General features: G+C 36.9%; 1 non-coding gene across 1 annotated transcript; it reads left to right on the plus strand.

Annotated features, from left to right (window-relative positions):
- The first annotated feature begins 22,583 nt into the window (after positions 1-22,583).
- On the plus strand, positions 22,584-22,724 carry LOC142444218 (small nucleolar RNA SNORA48). The gene has a single exon (XR_012783870.1). It is a non-coding gene; the product is annotated as a small nucleolar RNA SNORA48 (small nucleolar RNA).
- The last annotated feature ends 1,941 nt before the right edge of the window (positions 22,725-24,665 follow it).

The following is a 24,665-nucleotide window of genomic DNA, read 5'->3' on the forward strand; positions in this document are numbered from 1 at the left end:
AGAGATTTCACAGATGATAAAACTAACGACACGGGAAGGTTAAGTGTCTAATCTTTCATTCACATTTCTGAAACTCAACTCTTACTTTTAAGCTGAAACTTAGAATTATGCCCTCTGAGGTATGTTTCACATACCCCAGGCCCTCTTTTTAGCTAACTCATTTTTAAAATGCTTGATTGTGTTACAAAGGATCACTTTGAAGAGACAACTATTCAAATAACAAAGCCCTCAACCATTCAACCAAATATTGTGGCATTTACAAATAGTATATAGTAAGCATCCCACCTGTTGTTCTACTAGCATAAAATTTTGAATATCATGATTTGTGTTTTAGTTTTTCCTTTTTTGACTCCAAGAACACCAGTGCACTTTCTGTTCTTTAAGAGAAGGCACACATCCAATTGTACATATAACTTCAGGGAATTTTTGGACATCAGTGTCTCTTTGCATAGGCCATTAGTCTTCAGATATTAAAACAATGTGTTTCCAAAACACTCAAAGAGATATTATCATTTTCTCTTGAACAAATTAATGAATTAACATTATTATGCCTAAATTTAAGCTTAGGAACTTTGGACAGTGAACAACTGTAGCTACTAGTGCTCTAAAGCATAACAATGGAGTACATGGAATACAGGGAGGAAGAAAATATTCTGAGCTTGATTGTCGTCATGATTGAACAACTCTTCTCTATGAAACTGAACTATTAATTTATATATAAGTATGGGTGCCATTAAATGTGCAAACAAACAAAACTTTTAACAACAGTATTTGTTATGGAAGAAAAAAATATACATTCTACAAAAGTCAAAACATTGTTATATAAATATTCAATAGTATTCTAGCGCTTGAATGTAATTAAGAATATATTTTGTAACTCAAAATGTAATTCTTCTCTCAGAGAATGTATTACTCAAAACTTACAGTAAGATATTTGCAGATGAGTATTTGTATTGTTTGAGTAGCATAAGTAATGTGTGTGGATTTCAGCCAAGTCAGGAGCTGATTTAGACAGCTTGGTTATGTATAAGAAAGGAACAGCTGGTTGTCAGTAGTATTTACTGTGCCTTTCACAGAAAACAGCAGCCTTAGACTGTGGAGTCTTAATGACAGAGGTACTCTAAAGCTGCTTGTGGATAGAATTACAAATGTTTCTGAAATGTCACAGTAAATTGTTTTCTTCTAAGGGTAACCAAATAAATCTGAGATTTCATTGCCTGAAAGAGGCAAAGTCCACAAGATGAGAATGTTAACAAATTCTTCAGGCTCTTTGAACACTAGGATCATTTATTCTTTCTGTTTTTCTTTCCTTAAGTGTTATATTATTAGCATGGAGCAAAGGGAATAAATCCTTACATTTGTTTGACAAGTTAAAGTTCAGTACTGTGGGGCACCATCAATTTGTATTTCATGTATTACTCTTTCCCTTGACAGTTTACCATAGGGGAATCTCACAGATTTACCACATTTCTACAATGAATATGTGAAGATATTTTTAGCACATAATGAGCCGGTACACAAGAGACTGTGAAAGCTTAAGTCTAGGTAATTTGTCACTAGACATGGGGCATTAGATCTTAATTGGCAATAGGCTGAATATTTCAAAAGTGAAAGCATAGTGTCTAAGTCATTCAGTGTCAGAAGAAAGATGTATGTATGAAAGAAATAAGGAAATAAAAATAAATAAAGCGATATATACATTATAAATATAAAGTGACTGTCACTAGAACAAGAGACTCAAATATAACACGTGTGGGTACTGTCATCCATAGAACCACTATGAGGTATAAGCAACCTTGTGGCATCTAACTACAGCAAAGGGATGTTACAGAACAAAGGTGTATGACTCCTTGGGGTACCCTAGGCTGCAATTCCTTTTGGAGGGCTACTGTCTCACCTTTCTGAAAATAATCATCTGGTGGCTTCAACCATATCTCTCTTCAGTTAGCAGCCAAGAGCTCAGACACTGGCAGACACAGATCCCTCGGGTTTTTTACTCACTCACTCACTCACTCACTCACTCACTCACTCACTCACTCACTCACTACATTTGAAATGGAATCTAACCAGGAAAAAGAGATAAAGAGGTGATCAGATTCATCTTTTCATTTTTTTATTTCAAGGAGACTTTTTAGACATTTCAGTAAATTACTATACAAAACCATCTGCATTTCACTTTGCTTCTTTTCAGTCACTTTGTTATGCAGTGGTGGCTTGTGTCACTGGGATTTCAAATATGAGTAGGGTCACTTAAAGTGAATAGTTTTCAGGGAAACTCTCAGACTAAGAACTAAGAAGCAAGACTCAGATCCACACTCTGAAGCAAGGAGCTGCTGCAACACGTTATCAGATACTGAAGTCCTAAAGCATGGAGATAGAAAATTGTCAGGGAAAGTGCCAGCAGGTGGGCCAGGAGGTCCACGGGACCGTGGAGAAATGACTGAGGAGAAGTTCATTCTACCGGAAGCAGAAGTACCATGGTGACGCAAATTGCATAAAGCTTGTAGGAAGGGATCCTTCAGGATCTTCGTTTCTTTGTGGGCCCCCCCTCAAGGAAAGGAAAAACAGCAGTAAATAATACGCTAATGATCAGAACTTGGAAAGTGTGAAGTATGAATCTCACAAAATTGGAAATCATCAAAAATGGAAGGGAACACATACAGATCCATAACCTAGGCATTGTTGTTGTGGTTGTGGTTGTTGTTAGGTGCCAAAGCGTCAGCTCCAGCCCATAGAGACCCCATGCACTGCGCCATCCTGTGCCGTCCTCACCATAGTCCTTATCCCTAGGTCAATTAACGCAGCCACTGTGTCCATCTGTCTCATTGAGGGCCTTCCACATTTTTGCCACCCTTCCACCTTACCAAACATGATGCAATTTTTCAGTGACTGGTCTCTCCTGACAATATGTCCAAAATATGTAAGGCCAAGTTTTGCCATCCTTGCCTTTAAGGAGTGCTTGGGTCTTACTTCTTCCAATACAGATCTGTTTGTCCTTTTAGCCATCCATATACTTGCACAATTCATCTCCAGCATGACTATTCTTATATATCTATACTTCTAAAGTCTTCCTTATTCGATGTCCAAATTTCACATGCATATGACGCAATGGCTTGACTCAGGCACAACGTAATCCTCAAAGAAGCATTCTTGCTCTTCAATACGCTAAAGAGCACCTTTGCAGCAGATTTGCATAATGCAATACGCCTTTTGATCTCGACCGAAGCTTCCATGTGCACTGATTGTGGTTGCAAGTCTGTGAATTAAAAATTTATGTTAATTCAAAAATTGCATTTTATACTCTTGTCACTTAGCAGTCCCTCTAGCTATATTTTAAATGATTGCATGTACAGGGGCAAATTTAAAATATATCTATTTATAAATATTGATTTCACCAAAAAAGATCAAGATGTATTTGGTGAGACAATAAAACAAAGATTTATGCTAGACTGCTAATCTATAAATTAATAATACAAACTCTTCCAATACTATAGAACCATGACAGAAAGATTTAGTGACTGTTTTCATTAAAGTATAGTGAAAAAGTTGTATAGAACTGTTTTAATAGGTTAGGGTTGCCTCGAATTGACATTTTTTTCAACCAACTAATTCAGAGTATCCATGTTTGTTAATATTTGTGTATGTATTAACTCTAAAATATATACCGATTGTCTTGGTTGCAAGAAAGTCAGATTCTACACAGCATCGTGATCGTATAAATAACTGAACAAAAACTTGCCTTTTCATGTTGTTGAGACATTGAGTCTGTTGCTACTATTACTTCCAACCTTCACTGGGTTTTCCTATGTTATCTCTGATACTTCTCTTTACCAAACTTGCCATTTTCTAGCAATTGGACTTTTGTGACAATGTGTTCAAAGTCAGCACTCTGAAGCCTTTCTGTTTTTGCTCTAAGTAAAATTCTGATTGAATTTCTGCTCAGATTGGTTATTTCTTTATTATTTTCATCCCACAGGCCTATCAAAATTCTTGGCAATGCCAACATTCAAATGGACCAATTCTTCTTCTGTCTTCCCTTTTCATTGTTCAGCTTTCACATGCATGGTTGTTTCTAACAGTTTATTGGAATATAATTTCCATACCATACAATTCAATTACAGCAAGAAGAGTTGTATGATAAACACCACAAATAACTTTAGAACATGTTCTTTGTTCTTACACTCATCATGTTTCACTCCCCATTGCACCTACAACCTCCCCTGCCATCTCCCCAAGGAGCCATTCATCTGGTTATTGTCTCTATAGATTTACCTCTCCTGGTTTTCATATGCAGAAAAACATGCAAAAGAAAGGAAAGCAAATTTTAGAAAACCTGAATTGAAAAGATAGCAGAAAATGTTTAAAACTAAACTAAATTGCTGATATATCCAAAGGGAGATCAAATGATGAAGTGTTAAATTTTAAGCTTGCTGAATCTGGAATTGTCCACCTTCCAATACATTCTGCATGATAACAATGCAATTTGCTTTACTCATCTATATGCAGGGGTATTCCCTAGAGGCCTGCTCCAGGTGTACACTTGGTTGTAGTGTCATTATACCACAAATAAACCTTATCAATTCTGTAACTCCAAGTAAAACTTAGTATCTCCAATTCTGTGCTTATAATGTTTATTTATTTTCACTAAAGACACTGATTGTGTTTAAAATTATGAAATATATTGTATTTTGTTGAACAGAAATTAGGATCTTATTTAGTATACTGAATGGATTATAAATTATCCTTAATTCATTTTTAAAAGAAATATTGATCAAAGAATCAGAGGCGGATGAACCACTCTTTCCTCCAAGGAGTTTTAAGCCTTGGAGTGTACTGTAGGACTGTACATCCTCTGGTCTAGCCAGATTTGTAAGGCAGAATTGGGATCATGGTACTGGGTAGGGGAGGAAACATTAAAGAACTCAAGGAAAGTTTTATGTTTCCTCAATACCATACTGCACCCTGACTGGCTTATCTCCTTCCCAGAACCCTTCTAGAAGGGGATGTCCAGTTTTCTACAGATGGGCTATTTGAGTCTCCACTCTGCACCCTCTCATTCAAACTGTTATGAGTTTTTGTTCTTTGATGCCTGATACTGATACTATTGACAACTCATGATCACACAGCCTGGTGTGCTTCTTCCATGTGGGCTTTGTTGCTTCTCAGCTAGATAGCAGCTTGTCTTCAAGCCTTTAAGACCCTAGACACTATACCTTTTGATAGTCAAACACCATCTGCTTCCTTTACCACATTTTGCTTATGCACCTGCTTTGTCTTCAGCAATCCTGTAGAGAAGGTAAGCATCATGGTATACCAGTTTAATGAAACAAAGTGTTCTTGCATTGAGTGAGTACTTGAGTGGATGCCCAATGTCTACCTGCTACCTTAATACTAAACCTATAAATACATACTCATAGATCTATTTCCCTATAAATCACGCCTGTATTGAGACCTCTATAAATGCCCTTTGATTCCTAGTTCTTTCCTCTATTTCTTTTTACTTTCCTCTTGTGCCACTATCATATTCAGCCTTTATTTGGCTTTCAGTAACTCCTCTCAGTTACATTCCCCTTGATCAAGCCCTAACAGGCCTCCTTCACTCTTCTAAGCCATCCATGTTGGATTACTTGCTTCTCCCTTGTACTGGATTTGTTAACTTCATTTCCCCTGTCTCCCCGTCTCCCATATGCCCCCGGAACCACAATTCCTGTTGTTTTCTCCTCCAGATTTATCCTGCTTAACTTATCTAGTTAGACCAGCAGAGATAATAATATGTACAAAAACAAGACATAGCAAAACAAAGGAAAACAAAACAAAATAGAAACAACAACAACAACAAAAAAGAAACAAAGAAAAATGCCTATAAATAGTTCAAGGTTTGTTTTTTGACATTTAGGAGTGTTTTCTGGTTGAGTCTGATGAAGTGCCATGCCCTGGCCCCAAAGTCTATTTTTGGTATCCCTGGGGACTTTGTTGCTCTGTTTCCCTTACAGTTCTGCTACACATACTTTGTACCACCTCAGTGTGGTGGGGTCAGATCGGGTGCAAAACACATATTTTTTTAAAACCTCCAAAAGTGAATATTTAAAGTGGTATAATAAATAAATCAATAATTTGAACATAAATGATCTACTTTAAAATCAAAGGCCAAACTAATTAACAAAAACAAAAAAGTAAAAAAGATAATCCCAGGTCTGTTTGCTGGCGCTTTTGTTTTTGTTTTTCTTTTATTCTGTGTCTATCTATATAAAATAAGCAGGATGAACAATCTCAAGGAGAAAACAACAGGACCTGTAGTTCCAGGGGAGTATGGGGGAGGAGTGCCTGGGGAGGGGCAATAGGGAACCCATAAACTCAGGCATAAGGGCACAACAAGAAACCTAAAATTCATGGTAAGGTGGGTATATAACGGCTGGTGTCATGTAATTGAGCGCAATGTATCCTAGAGGAATTGCTGAGAGCAGAATGGAGGGTGAACATAATAGTCGGATAGGAGGAAGGTGAAAGGAAATAGAGGAAAGAAATAGAGAGCAAAAGCTATTTATAGAGATATAGAGATAGGCATGTAAATGTTCAAATATGCTCATTTATAATGAAGGGACAAAGAGACCAATGTACATGTATTTATGTGTTAAATATTAAGATAGCAGATGGACTTTGTACCACCTCTACTCAAGTCCTTCCTTAACACAAGAACAGTTTGTTCTAATAACATAAGAACAGTTTGTTCTGATATGATTGCTCAAGACAAACTGGGTACATAAGCAAATGTGGTGAAGAGAGCAGATGTTGTCTGGCTATCAAAAGATATTACAGCTGGGGTCTTAAAGGCTTGAAGTTAAAAAGCAGCCGTCCAGCAAGGAAGCAAATAAGCACACAGGGAAGAAGCACACCAGCCTGTGTGATCATGAGGCATCAACAGGAACAGGTATCAAAAGATCCAAAACAAACAAATCTATTGATGCAAAAAAGGAGGGTTAGAGGGGATACCCCAATCCCATCTGTAGACAATTGGACATCCCCCCCAGAAGAGTGTGAATGAAGGTGCAGTCTAGCACCAACAAAACACACATCATTCCTCTAGGTCCTGAATGCTTCCTCCTCCACTCCACCTCCACTGCTATGACCCAGTTCTACCTTCCAAATCTGGTTAGACTGCAGAACACACATTGGTAGAGAGAAGGATTCTCAATACATGGAGTTCAGGACAGATTAACCCCCTAAGAAACAGGGATAGGAATAGTGATACCATGTGATAGAGGGCTAGTCAGGGAGGGAGAAGGAGGAGTAAGGGGGGAACCCGTCACAAGATTGTATATATATGCTCCCCTTCTCTTCTCCCCCCTAAACAGGGGATGAATAACAGAAATGTGGGTGAAGGGAGGCAATGGACAGTGTAAGAAACGAAGAAATAACAATGCATAATTAATCAAGGGTTCATGAAGGTGGGGGGTGAAGGAGGGAGGGGAGAAAGAGGAGCTTATATCAAGGCCTTAAGTAGAAAATGTTTTGGAAATGATGGCACCATATGTTACAAAGATGCGTTATACAAAGAATGTAATGAACACTATAATTGGGGTGTAAGAGCCCCAATAAAATTATTTTAATATTAAAATAAAATGCCAAAAGCTAAGAAGACATTATTATTCCTGTTTATTAGTATTAGTAAGTAATTTAATAGTTTTACTACTTATTCTCTTACTAAAAAGCCAAACTAAACTCACTGCCATTGATTGAGTCAATGCTTACAGCATCCCCCCTGGGTTCTGAGACTGTAACATTTTACTCCTTTAAAAAGCCCGTCTTCCTCTCACAGAGTTGATAGTAGGTTCGAACTGCTGACCATGCTGATCGCAGTCCAATTCCTAACCAATACACCAGGCATCACATTTTTAATATACCACTTACACCTGAAAAATATATAACTACATTCAAATAATATACTTTATATTAGATTTTAACCATCTAAGTATTTCTCTATGTAGTAATATTTAAAGTATTACAATTTTAAAGTTACATTAAAACAAGTAGATCATGGAAATCCTGTTCTATAACAATCGGAAGTGCTCTACTAGAATAAACTCTTATTAAAAATATGGAAATTACGACAGGGATAATAATTTTAATGGATTATTAGCTCTAAATGATCGAATGATATTTAATGCATTCCTTATAATATAAATGGCATATAATGGAAGTCAGTTTATAGTAACATTTTATCTGTATTCTCCTGATCATATTTTATTATAAAATTATTTAAAATATACATAAAGGATTGGTACAAGTTAAAGCACATGTGCACATAAAGTTAATGTTAATTTAAATAAAAATTCAAAGGAATGTATTATAATAGAATGCCTTTTCTTCCATGACTTACTGTTACATTGTACATTTGTTTTAGCAGCATGTTGCTACTGATAGGCGCCATTCGTTGGTTCTGACTCACAGTATCCTTATGACCAACAGAATGAAACACTGCCAGGTCCTGTCTCATCCTCAAAAGTATTCTTATATTTGAGTTCATCTATGTGGCCACAATGCCAATCCATCCTCTCGAGGATCTTCCTCTTTTAAGTTTCTATTAGCAAACCATACCTAGTTATGTGCAGTGTTTGAATCCTACACTGTATTGCTTGAAGTATCCAACTTAAATCTTCTTCAAAAATTTTATTCATAGCTTTTTATGTTCTTTCCTGTCAATAAAACATCAGGTTGCAAAATGGATATATGAGTTGAAGAATAAAATATGTACTTTAAAGAAAGTCTAATTAAACCTAAAGCATAACATGCTGCCATTGAGTCATTTTTAACTCATTTTGACCTGTAGAACAAGATAGAATTCCCCTTCAGGGTTTCCATGTTTGTAAATGTTTACAAAAGTTATTTGCCACATCTTTCTCATTTGGAGCTACTGGGAGCAAACACCCAACTTTTGGCCATTGGGCCAGTAGTGCTCCCTTTTGAAAAATGAATTAAAATATCTAATTTCTCAATTAAATGTTCTACAATGGTTGGTGAAAAGACAAGATTTAAATGCAACATATAAGTAGGTACAGAACATTAAAATGCAAAATTAAATTGCTAATACCATTTTAAATTAGTCTCAAAAGAAAAGTTACAAATTCCAGTAATACCATATTACCGTAAAAAATAAAACACCTAGTTCAAAATAATATTTTATTCTCCAGACAGTCTGTCGCACATCAAATTCCTTGAATGAAAGTAATGTATATTTTACTTTTCATGAACCCCATAATATAAATATGAAATATTATTTACATTTATTTGGTAAGACAAAGACTAAATAAAACTATTCAGTAACTTTTTCCCTTACAGTATCAAGACACATTGATATTTTTCACATTTTGTTATTATAGTTCCATAAATTTAAAACTTGCTTGGGCTTCCTAATAGACTCAATCCACTGACTATATTATGCCGTCTCAGTTCAATCTAGATTCCATACTGCATTTTATACTCTTACTGTTTTCTAGTGTCTTTTTAACTGCTCTGCATTTCCACTAGGCCTCCAGATACGAAATGGACAAACAAAATAACAGCAAAACAGCAGATTTTAGGTTACTTAGAACAGAATATTCCCAGGTATAAGGAAGCATATTTCCTAATGCTAAAGGCGCCAATAAAAGTGGCAGAAATCTTAAACATTTGCACATTTGTTAAAATAGATTCATAAAACCTTAATAAGATACTGAAAGGACTACAAGGTGAAATAGTAATATACAAAATTATAGTCAGAAATTTAATGTCACTCATGTTATTGCATAAAACTAACAAACAAAAGACCAGATTACCTACTCATCATATCTAGAAATGAAAACTAATGAAATCAGCAAGCAGTAGCTAGTTACATAGAAAGACTTAACATCGCCAATGTAGCTGTCAGAGTGGCACTTAGGGATCACTCCACCCCCACAGCAGCCTAACCATTCTTCTCATGAAGGTTTTCCCACCTTAGACCATAGCTGGGCTATAAAAAAACCTGAATGCATTTGAGTGTACCTTATACAAAGTTTGTATGTGACTAGAGCCTTTGTAGAAAATAAATAACAAATATTTATCAATTAGTAGTAACTATGTGAAAGCAACATAAGATTTAAATAAAATGTGTCAAAAAATAAATTAAAATAAAATTAGAAAGTCTTTGAGATTGGAAACAAAAAGGGGATGTTTAAAGTCTGACATGAAAGCAGCATTTGGAGTAAATTTACAGAATGCACATTTTTAAATATCTCAATATTTCAAAAAGAACAGTTAACCATACTCAAATAGGCAGAAGAACAATAATAAAGATGAGAACAAGCATTGATGATAGAAAAATTTAATAAAAATATAAAACCAAGAAACTCAAAGAAGTAAATATCTGTCTCTGACAATATTAAAGAATCAATAAGCAACCACCACAAAGTGAAAAAGATAAAGATGTTCTGGCCACAGTGAAGAAGGGGGTGGGGGAGAAGAATGGAGAAGAGTGACAAGGTTAAAGGGAGAAGAGAGGGCTACAGATAATCATATCAGAAGTGTGTTATTCTTACAATAAACTATTTTATTGATAATTTACTAGTAAAAGGCATCTATATGAGATTAGGCAGAAGATTCATATCATTTCTTCTTTAAGAGTTCAATATAACAAGATATAACATCTGTGGTCTCAAAGGCTTGAAGATAAACAAGTAGCCGTCTAGCAGGGGAGGGAAAAAATTTAAATGGAAGAAATACACCAACTCTTGTGATCATGAGGCATTGATGGGATCAGGTAACAGACATCAGAATGCCCGAAACAAACAACTATTTTGATGTAAATGAGGGGAATCGGAATGGAGACCCAAAGCCCATCTGTAGACTATTAGACACCCACTCACAAAAGGGTCACACAGAAGGAACAAGCCAGCCAGAGTGCAATATAGCACTGAGAAAACACACAACTCTCCTCTGGTTCTTTAATGCTTCCTCCCTGCCACTATCATGACCCCAATTCTATCTTACATATCCAGTTAGACGAGAGCATGTGCACTGCTTCAGATAAGAGCTCGCAACACACAGAATCCTGGACAGATAAACTCCTCAGGATAAATATTGAGAACAGCGATACCATAGGGCAGAAGGAAGGTGTGGGAAGAAGGGGGAGAAAGAGGGAACTGATCACATATGTATGATTGGCATACAACCCCACCCCACTCCCAGGGGGACAAGCAAAAATGTTGATGAAGGGAGAAAATGGACGGTGTAAAATATTGAAATGAAAACAATTTAAAATTTATTAAGTGCTCACAAGGAAGGGAGTTATGGGAGGGAGGGAAAAAAAGAGGAGCTGATACCAAGGGCTCAAGTAGAAGAAAATGTTTTGGATATGATGATGGCAATGTATGTACAAATGTCCTTGATACAATTTATGTATGGATTGTATTAAGAGCTGTAACATCCCTGAATAAAATGAATTTGAAAAAAATTAGTTCAATATAATGCCTCAGTAAATTCGTTCAAGTTTGTTGGTCCCTTTATTAAATATACTTTAATTAGGTAATTAACATTTTATAGTAATTATTTTTTCATTGTATTTATATTCCTGACCAATTTGATTATTTTTCTTTTTCTCAGAATGTTTCCATTTTACCCAAATGTCTGAACACATCAATATTTTTTCTATAATATAACTTTTCTAATAAGATTCAGAGTATTATTTATGAGCATTACTTAATTGTTATTATATGTCCAACAAGTTGACTCCAACTGAATTAAAAAACAAAACAAAACATAAAGTTGACTCCAATTCATCGCAGAATTTAAAATCACATCTCAGAATTTAATACACATATAGTTCCCTATTTATCTATGGCAACCCTGATGGCCTAGTGAGTTACTTGTTAGCTTGCTAACAGCAAGGTCAGCAGTTAGCAACTACCTGTCACTTATCTCGAGATAGATTAGACTTTTTAATCCCATAAAGAATTACAACCTAGGAAACCCACAGAGAGAGTTCTACATCATCTTGTGGGGTAGCTATAATTCAGAATTGACTTAATGGCAGTGTTTGGTATTATTTTTATTCATGTCTATATTAAACCTTAAAGAGATTAAAGAAGAATACATTAGTAAAAGTGGCTTCAAAAATTTCAAGTACCACTGAAAGATAAAATTGATTGGTGTCTATTATTTTTAAGTACCTTCAATTGAGTTAGATTCAGTCAACTGTAAGTACAACAGAACAAAACACTACGCAGTCCTGAGTTATCCTCACCTTGTTTTTATCTTTGAACCCATTATTGCAGCCACTGTGTCAATTCATCTTGTGTGTGGCGGTGGGGGCTTCATCTTTTTCACTGGCCCCCTACATTACTAAGAATTATGTCCTTCTCCAAGTACTGGTATCTACTAATAGGATGTCCAAAGTACACGTGAGTCTGGCCATCACCACGTCTATATTTTACTTCTTTGAACACAGATTTGTTTGTTATTTTAGCAATCCAGAGTACTTTCCATACTCTTGGACAGCACACCTATGCAAATATATCAATTTTTATTTGGTTTTCCTTTATTCAATATCCAATTTTTCATAAGCATTTGAGGCTATGGAAAATAACTTGGTTTGTTGGGGTCAAGTGTACCTTCATCCTCAAAGTAAATCTGGAAAACAGCTACCTGTACAACTGATGTCCATTTGTGTACCTGTTACTAAGAAAGGTGACCCAATAGAATGCTCAACCTTCAGAACAGTATCATTACTATCACATGCAAGTGGATTTTTGGATGTAGCTCATCCAACAATGATTACAGCAATAATTTGTGAGGACGCTTCCTTCCAGGGGCTCACGTTGATTCAGTAGAGGACATGGAACAGGGATATAATTATTTATTTCAAATGGATCTTGGTTGAAAGCAGAGAATTCCAGAACGATGTTTAATTGTGTTTTATTGACTAGTAAATTACTTTCAATGGTGTGCATCATAAGAGATTGTAGACAGGCTCGAGAAGAACAGGGATTCCAGAGCACTTCATTGTGCTCTTAAGGAAGTTGTACACGGATCAAGAGGCTGCTATGTGCACTGACAGACCAAAGGAACACTGCACGGCTTAAAATCAGGAAAGGTGGGTATCAGGGTTTAATATTTTCAGTATATGTAATAAATTTGTATGCTGAGCATCAGAAAATCTGGCTTGTGTGAAGCATCAGGATTTGAAGAAGCCTTACTGTCAACATGCAATATGAAAATGATGCAACTTTGCTTGCTGAAAGTGAGGAGGACTTGAAGCACTAGGAGATGACCGTCAAGGATTTCAGTTTTCAGAATAGATTACAATTTAATGAAAAGAATATCAATATACTCACGACTGAACCAATAGGTACCAACATGATAAATTGAGAAAATATTTAAATTGTCAAGAATTTTGTCATACTTGGATTCACAATTAGTGCTCATGGCAGCAACATTCAGGGATCAAAATTCAAATCTGATCCAACAGACCCCTTTAACATATTTAAAATCAGGAGTGTTATTTTGAGGATTAAGGTACACCTGACCAAGGCATGTTATTTACAATTGCCTCATATGCATGTGAAATTTGAACATCAGATAAGGAAAACCAGAGAAGAATCAATGCATTTAAATTGTGATGCTGGAGAAAAATATTGAAAATACTATGGACTGTCAAAAGAACAAACAAACCTGTCTGGGAAGAAATATGGCCAGAGTGCTATTTAAAGGTAAGTAGAGTGAGACTTTGTCTTACATACTTTGAACATGTTGTCAGGACAGACTCGTGCCAAGGAAAGGACATCATCCTTAATAAAGTAGAAGGCCAATGAAAATAGGATGGCCCTTCATGGAGTGACACAATGGCTACAACAGGGGATTAAGCATGGGGACAAGGGTGAGGATCGCACCTGATTGGGCGTGTTTTGTTCTGTTGTGCATAAGATCCCTATGTGTAGGACTGACTCAATAGCACCCAACAGCAAAGCTTAGTTCGTAGAGCTTTATTCATTGTATTTCAATTTTTACAATTTCCAATTTACTTAGATTCATACTCCATATATTCCAACGTCATATTCAATTGATGTTTTCAACTGATTCTTCTTTTTTTTAGTTCAGAGGTTGGTCAATATCAGTTCATGTCAGATCGCTGAAGCCCAGGGGTCTGATATACAGACAGGTGTTTAGGAGAGTGAATATAATTCTCAGAGGGAAAAAAGCCATTACCACCCTCTGAGGTTGTAAGGAACACCTTATATTCAACAAAACCAAACACTACCCAGACCTGCACCACCCTCCCAATTGTTATTATTTTGAAAGCCATTGTGTTAGTTAGTTTTATTATTGACCTCCTATTTTAACAAGCATAATGTCCATTTCCAGGGATTGGTCTCTTCTGATAATGTGTCCAAAGTTTATCAGACATTGCTCAGTTATCCTCATTTCTGAGGAGCATTATGAACCCACTACTTTCAAGACCAAATTGTTTTCCAGCAGCCCATGGTTCTTTCAATATTTTTATCCATCAACATGATTTAAGTTCATCAAATCTTTTGAATTCATCTATGTTTATTGTACAACTTTTATAGATATATAGAGCCATTAAAATATTATGTGTTAGGTCTGACACACTTTGATCCTCAAAGTGATATTTTCACTCTTCAGTGCTTTTCCAAGGCTGCCTTCTGCAAATTTTCCCAACAGAACATGATGCTTGATTTCTTGCTTGCTGCTTCCTTGAGTATCATTTGTTGATGCCCATTGTTGCAGCCTCCATCCATTCATTTTGGTGAGGGATTTTCTTTTTACACTGACCTTCCAATCTTCTGAGCATGATGACTTTTTACAGGAACTAGTCTCTCCTGATAAGGTTCAAATGCTATCCATAATTTTCGATGGCTAATTCCTCCTGATTGTGCAGCCTTTCCTTTCTTTGTGGTTTGTTCTTAGTCTGCAAACTGCTGAAACCAATTTACTTTGAGCGCTCCTGCAGGCATCTGAAAGACCCCTCGCCTGACTTCCAACATCAAAGCAAACACACACCACAAGGGTACTTCAGATTGACAGACAAGTGGTAGAAATTCATGATTAATGGTCTTATTGTGGAAGTTAACAAGTTATAATACCTGTGGGAAATGGTTGCTTTTCCTCTGATATTATGGCCAAACTTCCAGGGAGTTCACTTCACAGGGATGTTTGATCCAGAGGATGCTTTCCTTGCCTGACTGCTGTTGACAATAAGACCCTTTCCCTGCTTCGCAGAGGGTTCATTTTACCCACACCCTTACGGCATTCTAGGGAACCCTGTTCGTCATTATTCACAGGTGACCCTAATCTGTGTCCTTTTCTACCTTCTTAACCAACACATGCAGGCATAGGTAATTTGGTGGGAGTTAGAGACTTTGGGTAGAAGAGCAACAGTAACATTTAACTGGCCACAACAATGTCTAAAGATAGGCATGGCTGTGAGGATGATGTTGTGCCTGACTGTGTTTCATTTGATTGTACAGCAGGTCACTCTGAGTAGAAATGCATTCTATAGTTCCTAACAACAATGTCATTGGGGAAAGGTAGTCTCCTTTTGGCCCTCATTTGGGAAAAAAAATAAAGGAAGGAAGAGTGACGTATTTTACAACTTAGTAGCAAATATTGAAGATGCTCTGATTGCTCTTGCAATGCTCATTTTTATTGCACAAAAATGAGGTAGAAATCATTCTCTTAGCATTATTGCAAAATGAATGCCTCATGGTACAGAGTTAAAGTTTTTGGATCATAAAGGTTAGATTCCATATTCAAGTTTATCATCAGCAGCAGAAATGTGAATGACACAATTGGAAGATTATTCATTTCTTTTACTTTAATTAATCATTTTATTGGGAACACTTACAAATATAACATTCCGTAGTTGATCACATCAAGCAGTAATGTACTATCCTCCAGTTCTTTAATAGTTCCTCCTCTTAATATTAAGATTTTTATTTGTTTGACCTCTTTAGTCATGTTAGATTTGAGTGTTATCATTTGTATATCTAAGATCATTCAGTTCATGAAAGCCAAGACAGATAACCCTTCAGAAACAGTAATAGTAGTAATGGTTTCCTGAGCCTATGGGAAGCGGGGTGGGTCGACAGGCAGTAGATAACGTTGATAACTGTATAACTCCACTGATTAGATGGAACAAAGAATTATATGTGAATGGGCCCACTGGATTGTTTAAGATATGGGGAAATAAAGGCTATTGTATTGGAGTATAGGGTGCCTGGGAGGTGGGGGAAGGAGGGGATAAAGGGAAGCTGATATCAAGGAGATCAAGAAGAAAGAAAATATTTTTAAACTATGGTAGCTTTTGTACAAAACTGCTTGATGTAATTAATATTATCCATTTCATTCATATTATTTTATTATGATTTCTTCAATATACATATTCAAACTTTTTAAAAATAAAAAGCTAACAAAGTATTAAAAATAAAGCAGTGTCTGCTGCTGTCATTAAACATATATAGTCAATATTGAAATCTGAAGTTTAATTTTAGCTAAATATATATTTATCAAAATTTAGGAAAATTTTCTATTTTAAAGTTAAGATATTTTTGCTGAATGTGTAAAATGTATTTTATATTAATTTTAATAATTTGAGCTTGTTATTGTCCATATATTTTAAAGTACTCAGTATACTTAAAGACATACACATATTTTGTCTCAACTAATTTTAAAAACTCCGTTTTCCATATTGCTTTCTCACTTTTTCTAAGAACTCAGAACTTAGAGTGACAGTAGAAGTAACACTGGACACTGTGAGATTTGAATTCTAAATTATCATAGTTGCCTATTATCATGCTGCTAGTAAAGTTTACCATTTCAGAATACTCCCAAAATTATCCCTTGTTTTATTACTTTTTTTCCCATACTTAATGTAAATGCACAATCTTATAACCTTTTTCAGATAAACATCTCCTTTTGCAAAATATAAATGTGAATGTAAGTACCAGATATAAATGTTCTTTAAAAGGTATAATAAAATATTATTTATTTTGACAAGGAGTATACCAAGAATATATTTGTTTCTAAATGAACATGTTTTAATAGAAATTAATATTATGTAGTTAACATTACATAAATTCATTTTCAGTAAATCGATTGATGTATACTACAGGATTTCTTACTGGATGGAATAAACATACTCACTTGCAAACAAGAATTTAAACAAAAGCAGGTACTGTTTCTTAATGAAACACTATAAGGCTACTTTTGTAATCAGTGTTTCGGACACATAAATCTTATCTGCCTTTTCAACTCACACTGCATTTTATTAAACTTGCCACTTATTAAATCCAACATTATTAAATTGGTGAAGAACTCTGAATTTTTGGACTATAGAAAGGTATCAATGTCACTCCAATATTTTAGTATCAATGAAAAAACTTCCAAATATGGTTCATTTGCAAACATATCATGGAAGATATTGAAAAAACAAAACAAAATGCATGGAAATTCCAAACAGAGCATAGTTTGTGGATGGTCACAGACAATGTGCAGAATTGATTATTTGTTTAGTGTAGTGTGGATTATTTGTTTTACTGTACAGTCTTTTTATAAGGACAGATTAACATGTAATTATATCTGGATTATTCCATCAAGCATGCACAATGTCAATAACAGAAATAAAATGATTAATTTCTACATTATGTTAACATTCTAAATCTGCACCATTGAAGAATTTTTAATCTTACTTTCTGTTTTCTTAGAAATTTTGAAGGTAGCAATGAGGAGCAATTAGGATTCATACCCACACCAGTAAGTCATGTGCCTTGCTCCCACAATGAATAGATCATTGTTTCAATGGAAAATCAGCTTAATAGGAGAGACAAAATAAAACTATGGGTCAGGTGATGAGAAAATATAGAGATGAGGTTTCAGTTACTAAATAATGCTTGTATTATTTTGAATGATTTTTATTTTGACTGATAAAATTTTATTTAATAATTTTATAAGGGGCTCATACAAATCTATTCAAAATGCATACATACACCATTTGTGTCCAGCACATTTGTACAAAAGATGCCATCATCACTCTCAAAACACCTTCTTTCTACTTTAGCCCTTGGTATCAACTCATTTTCCCCTCCCTCCCCACTCTTCTCTCCCCCTGAACCCTAGATAATTTATAAATAATTATTATTTTATCATATCTTACACCACCCGACGTCTCCCTCACCCAGTTCTCCAGGGAGGAGGTTACATGTAGACCTTGTCATCTGTTTCCCCTTTCTCCCTCACCCTTCCCCCACCTTCCCGATATCGCCGCTCTCACCTCTGTTCCTGATGGGCTCATCTGTCCTGTATTCCCTGTATTTCCAGTTCCTATCTGTGCCAGTATACATCTTCTGGTCTAGCCGGTTATGTAAGGTAGAATTGGGATCATGATAGTGTGGGGGAGGGGGTAGGAAGCATTCAAGAACTAGAGGAAAATTGTATGTTTCATTGTTGCTACAATGCACTCTGACTGGTTCGTCACCTCCACACAGTCCTGCAAGGGGATGTCCAATTTCCCCCAGATGGGCGCTGGGTCCCCACTCTGCACTCCCCTCATTCACAATGCCATGTTTTTTGTTGTTGTTTTGTTTTGTTTTGTCTTTGATGCCTGATACCTGATCCCTTCGATTCCTTGTCATCTCACAGGCTGGTGTGCATTTTCCATGTGGGCTTTGTGGTTTTTCAGTTAGATGGCCCCTTGTTTATCTCCCAGCCTATGAGACACCAGATTCTATATATTTTGACAACTGGGCTCCACCAGCTTTCTTCACCACACTTGCCCATGCATCCACTTTGTCTTCAGTGTTCGTGTCGGGGTAGGCTGGTGTGCTTCTACCTTGTAGGCTTTGTGGTTTCTTAGCTTGATGGCCGCCTGATTGTCTTCAAGCCTTTAATACCCCTGATGCTACATCATTTGCTAGGCAGGCACCATCAGCTTTGTTCACAACTTTTTCTTACGCACCCACTTTGTCCTCATCGATCGAGTCTGGACAGGCCGGTGTGCTTCTTCCATGTGGGTTTTGCTGTCTCCCCGCTAGATGGGTGCTTGTTTATCTTCAGGTTTTTATGACTTCGGGTGCTATATTTTTTGGTAGCTGGGCACTATCCGATTTCTTCGCCACATTTGCTTGTGCACCCCTTGTCTTCAGCAATTGTGCCAGACAAGTGAGCATCTCAGACTGCTGAATTTTTAGAACAAAGTGTTCTTGTGTTGAGGGAGTACTTGGGCAGGGGCCCACTGTCCATCTGTTTCCTTAATACTAAACCTATAAATATATGTACATAGATCTATTCCCCCTCCTCATATATAAATATGTTTACATCTTTATATGTCTGTATTTAAATCTCTATGACTACCCTTTACCTCTTAGTTCTTTCCTCTGTTTCTTTGTACTTTCCTCTTGTCCCACTATCATGTTCTGCCTTCATTTGGGTTTTAGGAATTCCTCTCCATTACATTGCCCTTGATCCAGCCCTGCCAGACCTCCCACACCCTCCTTGAGACTGATTTTGGGTCACTTGTTATTCCCTTGTCCCTGGGCTTGTTAACACCCTCTTCCTTTCTTCCACCACCCCTATCCCCATGTCCCCCTGAACTGTCACCCCGTTGTTCTCTCTTCTGGTTTGTTTATTCCACCTGTCCCTTCCAGGCAGACCTGTTATATACTACCAAAGGATTGAGTACCAAGAAGCAACAACAGAAAGTAAAACAATAGCTACAACAACAACACACAAATGCATACACACATAAATGAATGAATAATTCAGGGTCTGTTTGTTTTCCTTCACAAGCACTTTCCAGTCAAGTCTGATGTGGTGCCATGCCCTGGCACCGCTTCTATCCCTCCAGACTTCATTGCTCTGCTTCCCACGCTGCTCTGCTGCATGGCCCCAGAGGCTGGCTTCGGCATGGTGAGCTCATGGCAGACACAGTTCCCGCTGTGTGTCTCTAGTGTTGTCCCTAATGGTGCTATGGGCCAATGACGAACGCTGTATCCCATGGTGGGGTCATCCCTGTGGTCCGCTCTGTGCATTGCTTTTCTGAGCAGGAACATTGTCCTCAGGACTTGGTGGCCCAGGATCCACGCCATTCATTTCTTTTTTCCCGTATGCCCCCTTGTTGGCTCTGTGTGCTCTGACCAGACCAGTCTTCTTCCCCTCTTCTTGAGCTGTAGCGTCAGTTTTGTCCTCTGAAGTGAATTCTTCTTGGGGGGAGGGTGGTGCTGTACACTTAGTTGTTAATGGGGCCGGCCCCTCAGGCCTCTTTATCGGTTCCTTGCTTCATGACAGTGTGTTGCATTCTTGTCTTGGAGCTCTGGGTTTAACCCTGGTCCCTCTTTTCCTGTGGAAACACAATCAATAACCTCCCATGTGGGTTTGTGCCCTGCTCCCCTGGCTACCCATAGCTTTTTCAATCCTCCCTCTTAATGGGCTACCATATGTATCCCATGTGTCCTTGAGTTTAGTCTGGCCCCTGCCATATTACCTGGGCCTCACCCCAAGGACATATGTATACAGCCTCTTCTTCCCTATGCCCCTTTTGAATTTTTTTTTGAGCTTACTTCAGTGGATTCATGTAGTACTTGTCCTTTTGTGCTTAGCTAATAAACATCTAGGTAATCCTAGATATTTCAAATTGTGTTGGACTATTGTAAAGGATACTACCTTTTTTATCTCCTCTTCCATGGGCTCGTTCAGTGTATAAAACAGTCCGATACTCTTCTGTTATTGATCTTGTATCTGTCAACTCTGCTATAGTCCTCTGTCACTTCTGCTGCTCCTCTTGTGAAGTGTTTGGAGTTTTCCATATATAAAATTATATCATCTGAAAATGATGAAAATTTCACCTCTTCTTCCCCCAGATGAATAACTTCGATATCTTTCTTTTGCCTTATGTTGTTAGCTAAGACCTCCTCCTTCTATTTACAAATTAAATAGAAGTGGCGCCAAGGGACATCCTTGCCTGGTCTCCTTTTTCAGTGGGATTACTTTGGCCTTTTTCCCATTGACTACCACGTGGGATTTTGGATTTCATATATAGCTTATACGTATTGAGGAATTTTCCTTCCATTCCTATCTTTTTGAGTGGATATGGTTCAACACAGTTGTATGTTGTCCAATACCATTTCTGCATCTATTAATATTATCATCTGGTTTTTACCATTCTACTTACCAATGTGATGAATAATGCTGATGAATTTTCAGATTTTGAACCATTCCTGGAATTAAGCACAATTGATGATGATGAATTATTCATTTAAAAATAATTGTATTCTATTGGCCAGTATTTTGTTAAGTATTTTTCATCAATTTTCATTAGCGATATTGGTCTGTAATTTTCACATATTGTGGGATTTTTGCCCTCTTAAGGTATCAGTGTTATACTAGTTTCATAGAAAGAGTTTGGGAGTTTGCCATAGTTTTCTATGCTTTGGAAAAGTTTGTGTAGTATTGGTGTCAGATCTTACCTGAATGCTTGGTAGAATTGCCCCTCTGAATCCATTTGGCCTGGAGGATTTTTAGTTGGTATTTCCATCATAACTCTGTCTATTTCTTCCATTACTATGGGTCTATTGAGGTACTTGATGTCCATCTGGGATAATCTAGGAAGAAATTGTTTTTACATGTATTTTTCCATGTCTTCCAAGTTGTTCATGGAAGTACAGGCATTTATAGTACTGTGTAATTAGCCTTTTAATTTCATTAGAGTCCATTGTAATTTCCCCTGTTTCATCCCTATGCTGACTATTGATATTTGTCCCTTCCATCCTTGGTTAGGCTTGCCAGGGGTCAATCAATTCGGTTAATCCTTTCAAATAATCAGGTTTTTGTTGCATTGGTTTTTGTTTGTATAATTTTCTTCTTTTCCCACTCATTTATTTCTGTCCTAATTTTTATTTCTTTTGCTGTTAGTAGGATTTTCCTGTTGATTCTGCTCTAATTGCTGGAGATTTTATGCCACCATATCAATCTTAAGTCTCTTTTGCTTTTTCATGAGTGCATTTATCTTTATCAAACTTCCTGCTTTTCTTGTGTCCCAAAGTTTGCTTATCATATTCTCATTCCCACTGGTTTCTGAGAACTTCCTGATTTTATCTCTGATCTTGATAAATGCCCACTAATTTTGCAACAGAGAATTATTCATCCTCCAATTGTTTGCAGTTGTTTTCTTACTTCTTTGTTGATTTCCAGCCTTATAGCATATTGGTCAAAGAGGGTAGTCTGAGTGACCTCTATATTTTTGAATTTACATAGGTTGGATTTGTGTCCAACACATGGTCTATATTGGAATATGTGCCATATTGGCTGGAAAAAATGTGATCTTATTTTTGCATTTGGGTGGAGATCTCTGAGAATATTTATCAAGTCAATTTGTCTAATTGTAGTTTAGCTCTAAAGCTTCCTTGTTAAGCTCCTTTCCCTATGATCTATATTTATCAAAGATGGGTTAAGGCCACCTACTATGTTTGTTGAGCCTGTGGTTTCTTTTTTAAATCTTCTAGAGCAAATGATTGAAAATTGTCATGGATATCTGTTTGGGTGCATAAAGGTTTATCATGATCCCCTGGCTATGGGCAAAGAGACACCTGATTAGTGGCGTCTCTTATATCAGTCAGGGGCAGAGCAGACTGGCAGCCCTTTGTTCATCCTAGCTTGATGCCTAGATCATGGGCAGAGCTGTTTCATGCTAGGGCATATTAAAAATAACAAACAAATACATAAATAAATAGATAGATAAATAAATAGATAAATAAATAAATAAATAATTGTTTATTATGCCCACTTATTCTGCTCTATTGATACTTCAAGTACTATATAGTGCTCCTCCTAATCTCTTCTTATAGCTTTAATTTTGAAATCAATTTTTTCAGCGATTAGGATTGCAACTCCTGCTGGCTAGTGGGTTCAAAGTTGGGTTGCTAACAGCAAGGTCAACAATTCATTCCCACCAGCTGCTCCATGAGAGAAAAACAATTTCAATTCCTGTATTTACAGCCCTGGATACTCACAGGAGCCGTCCACTTTTTCCACCATGAGTTCAGGTTGACTAGATGGCAATGAGTTGAGCTGTTTAAAAAAAATGGACAAGCAATTTTAGGGATGTGACCATAACAGATTTAAGATGCTAAGAGTAGACATTAGAAGGAAGACAGTGTCTATATATGTTGAATGAAAAGAAAATGTTTATAGGATGAAAATTACACATTTTTGTGATAGAAGTAGAGAAATAATCATGGAATATGAAACCCTTAAGCGATTTATTTTTTAGAAATTGCATAATATCCTGTTAATTTAAGCGAAGAGGTGGAGTCCAGCCTGTGAATCAGTTCATAGCCAATGAGTCCTCTCTGTGGACTTGGCCTTGTCCTGAGGGTTCTAGGAACTCCTGTCTTCCTCCCTGGAGGCAGAACACACAAACTCTCTGCCTTCCCTTTCTGAGTGCTGTTGACACACTCAGAGAGCTGGTGGAGACGTGTGGAGATTTGCACCAGCATTGAGATACATCCACCACTGCTGGATCCACAAGACCTTCTACCTATTGGCTTATGATCTTCCTGCATTCTTCATCATTGCATGTGCTGTGTTTTAGTCTAAAGAGAAATGTATGTACTAGTATTGCATATATGGGCTAATATCAGACATGATGAACTGAACTGGGCTGGGATGTTTTCTAAATATACAATTGCTCTTTTATATACAGCTCTTTCCTATATTCGCATGAGTGTCTGGTTTTGTTTCTCCAGTCAACCCAGACTAACACATAGTTCTACTTGGATACACATGGAATTTCCATGAGTCAGAGTCGACTTGATTGCAACAACTTATGTATGGATGGAGTATCTACCATGTTTTCTCTTCTTTATTATTTTGGTAAAATAATTGCCATTAGAAAGGGAATAATGGATTCTGTTATAATACTTTCATATGTGAATAAAAATTAATAATTCTTCTTTTCTCATTGAAAATTAATTCTAAACAAAGTGAGGTAATACAAATATATAATACAAATAAACCCCAGAATAATTGAGGCAATAAGAGAATTGAGCCATGGAAACTGGGAAGTACAGAGTCCCATAATATTACTTGTAATATTTCAAATGCAAGACAGAGAAGCATTAGGGAAAATCAGATATACAGCTTAATAAGCAATTGAGTTTTATTATTTAGTGAACATATATTTTTGAGGAATGAATAAAGTCTTCCTTTTTTTTGGTCTGAAGATAGAAACAATGAAGATTAAATTGGATCCTAGAAAAACAGTCAAAAGGGTGATCACAATAAAGAATGCATATTTAGGAATCATACATAGACTGTTGATAGGTGAAGCACAGAATTAAAAACACTAAAACTTATTATAACATCTGTTTTGGGCCGCCGCCGCCGCGGCTGCCTCAGCCTGTGGGAGCCTGGAAAAGGGGAAGCGGGAGCCAGGGGACAACTCAGTCCCTGGAGGGCAGCTGGCAGGGGCGCGACGGCCTGGGCGGGGGCGCTGCTGCGGGGGGCCGGCGGCGGGGGCGGCGGCTCCAGACGTGCCGAATAAAAACAAGAAGGAGAAAGAACCACCCAAAGCAGGGAAAAGTCTGAAGGAAGGACAAGACTCAGATCAAGAGATTGCCAGTAGGAAAAACAGCCTTGCTGCT

The sequence above is a fragment of the Tenrec ecaudatus genome, chromosome 3 (assembly GCF_050624435.1).
Source record: "Tenrec ecaudatus isolate mTenEca1 chromosome 3, mTenEca1.hap1, whole genome shotgun sequence".
Classification (NCBI taxonomy): Eukaryota; Metazoa; Chordata; class Mammalia; order Afrosoricida; family Tenrecidae; genus Tenrec; species Tenrec ecaudatus.